General features: G+C 37.8%; 1 long non-coding RNA gene across 1 annotated transcript in view; it reads right to left on the minus strand.

Annotated features, from left to right (window-relative positions):
- Window positions 1-1,780: 1,780 nt before the first annotated feature.
- Window positions 1,781-2,883, minus strand: part of LOC119415077 — a 5,993-nt gene continuing 4,890 nt past the window's right edge. The window contains exon 3 of the long non-coding RNA XR_005187034.1: window positions 1,781-1,798. This is a non-coding gene — a long non-coding RNA (uncharacterized LOC119415077). The remainder of the gene's footprint in view (window positions 1,799-2,883) is intronic.

The raw sequence follows: 2,883 nt of genomic DNA on the forward strand, positions 1-2,883 counted from the left end.
GATCAATGCAAAGTGGACAGGATCATAATTGATGTGGGGGATGGGGGTGGGGCTCTGGGGGTCCTCCCCCTGAAAATTTTGAATAAAGAAGATGTGATTTCCTGCATTTTGGTGTATTTTAACAGGTTAAACAACTACATTTGTAAACACTCCGTTTCTGTCAAGCTCCCCCCTTACTTGATGGAACTATCAAGTCAGTTGGGCTCGGGATCGAGCCTGACTCTGTCCCTGCTCATTTTGTCCGACACCACATGTGAAACCTCCAGGCACCTGCCTGCGGCTGTGAGCTCCTGCCCGCGTACGACTGCCTGCTCAGCACTTTACTGTTTTAGGGGCAGAGATTCCTTTAAGGGTAGACACAGAAATGCTTCACTTGAAGAGGCAGATCGTATTCATTCAACCTTTATTTATGTTGCTGTGTTTAAAATTAATGCTCATGTGATTATTTTAATTTTACATATCCAGTATAAATTTTATTCATTCAAGGCAGTCATATTTGTTCATAACTTTATTATTAGTGAAAAATTATAATCAAAAATAATTATAATAAATTATAATTGAAAATTATTATGATTGAAATAATTGTTTGAAAAAGGGGCAGATATAATAAGATTTTTTCTTCTTTCTGCTGCCTTTCATTTTAAATCTTTTGTATCTTTTTTATATTGTTATGGAATTGTTTTGTACTTTTTAAAAATGAATAAACTTTATACCATACCATACCATACCATTAGTAAGGCTGAGGGTTACCATATCCAAGCCAGATCCTAGCAAACAGTTACTGGAAGCATCCTGTCTAAATAAGAGCGTTCCCGGAGTTTGTTCTGGCAGGATCCGGCTCAGATTAGGCCCTGGTTTAATCATTTTTCTGAAGATCTTTCACGAAATCCCTCTGACCGCAAAGTGTCCGCAAAGCAAAACCATGACAATGTTGTTGGAGAAAAAGGGGATGGAGCTCCTGCAGGTAAGGGGCGTTTACCTTAGAGACAAATTGAAGTCACCGATTGGTCAGTTGCTGACGAGCCTACTGGATTGATTGACAGGTGGCATAGAAGAGCCGACTTGTGCAAAAAAATCCCCACCATAGATCTTATTGGCCTGTTTGTGTCATCATTTATTCCATATTTATTCCAAATTTATTCAATATTTTGGTGAATCTACGGTTTGAGAACTGAGTTTCCTTACTAAAGCATAATGATGGTTTCTTAAATTTTCAGGGGTGTTGAATTAACATTTAGGAGTGCTTGAGCACCCCCCAAAAGAGGCTAAAATAACCACTGCTTTCAGCTGCTCCCTTTAGGAGTTTCCACACCTGATTCATATTTCCTTATCCAGCATGCTCCTCTTTTACACCAAACCTTGTAGATCCTCTACATCCATAAACCTTCTCTGTGGGCTTCCTTTCGTCTTCCTCCCTAGCAGTTTCATGCCCAATATGTCCTCTGTTCCTTCTCTGTTCATGTCCAAAGAATCATCTACTTGTCTCTCTAATTCTGTCTCCAACCTGAGCTGTCTCTCTGATGGACTCATTTCTAATCCTGTTTTTTTGTGATCACTCCCAATGAAAATCCAGCCTCATTTCCAAGTCAAACACAAAGCACAGATTTGTTTCCAAGACAAATTAAAAACACAGGTTCACACTGGGACTACTGACTGATCATGAGTGTATACTCACCATTTTTGGAGCTGGCCCACAACAGTTGACCACCTTGCAACAGTATGCAGCCAGAGTGATGGAGATAGCCAGCAGAGCAACCTGGATAAGCACACCACTGGCATAAAAGTTGGAGTGGGTGTTCTGTAAGATGGACAAAAAGCTAACTTACTTTCAAATAATCCTCCAGCTCATACTTCCACCATTGATCACCTGCTACTGAGAGTGAAATGGTAATAATGTTTTAGGCTGTATTTGTGTTTGTGGTCCCCCATCACAGAGCAATGAGGAGGAGTTAGAAATACTCTTAATTTCATCCGGCGGTCTGTGCATGTTGTGAATATGATACTTAAAACATAAGTGGGGTACCAACTTCCATTAAGGTGTGTGGTTACATCTCGGTGTAAGAAAGATTCCTCTTGAAAATTGGGTTGCCAAGTCAATATTCAAGACTGTCACCATCATATTTGTAAATGGACTGTATTTATATAGCACCTTTCTATATAATCAAGATACTCAAAGCTCTTTACAGCACAATTTGTGTCCTCATTTACCTCCAACACACATATTCACATGGGGCCTCACACGGGGCACCATAATATGTAGCAATTATGAAGTGAGATGGAGGAAGAAGGGTGACACTTTTCCCAATGCACTCCATTACATTTGTTTATTTATTTGTCACTTGTTAAAGTGGACATCAGCTGGTCAGTTTATTGACCAACAACAACTTAATTAATATAATTAACTCTTTAATAATCAGAACTCAGCGACTGAAGTAGAATTAGTTAATTACTGGTAGTCCCATACCATAACAAATGAATATTCATCTGAATGAAAAGACCAAAATTGTCTTTGAAATGTTATTACAAAAATAATCAAACTAAGAATCAACAACAATGATAAACAATCAAACAACAATTAATTAATCAAGTCTCAATTCTCTTTTATATAAGGAAAAATCAACTCTTTGAGCAGGGATTATTTTGGTTTTTATAAGTGCACAAATTTAGACAGAGTTTGGCTATTTTAATAAATAGTTTGCTTTGGTATTTGGTTAAAATAAGTTATTTAATGTGATCAGTTAAGTCCTTTATTATCCCTGCAAGACAGGAAATGATTTACCAAATTGCATCAGCTAAAATAGCATAACTAGACCAAGGCTACATGGTTCTCTACTACAGCTCTACAAAGATAATCTAAATCTGTAGAGACTAATCAGAGCTTTA

This window comes from Nematolebias whitei, chromosome 1 (assembly GCF_014905685.2).
Source record: "Nematolebias whitei isolate Nwh7 chromosome 1, NemWhi1, whole genome shotgun sequence".
Taxonomy (NCBI): Eukaryota; Metazoa; Chordata; class Actinopteri; order Cyprinodontiformes; family Rivulidae; genus Nematolebias; species Nematolebias whitei.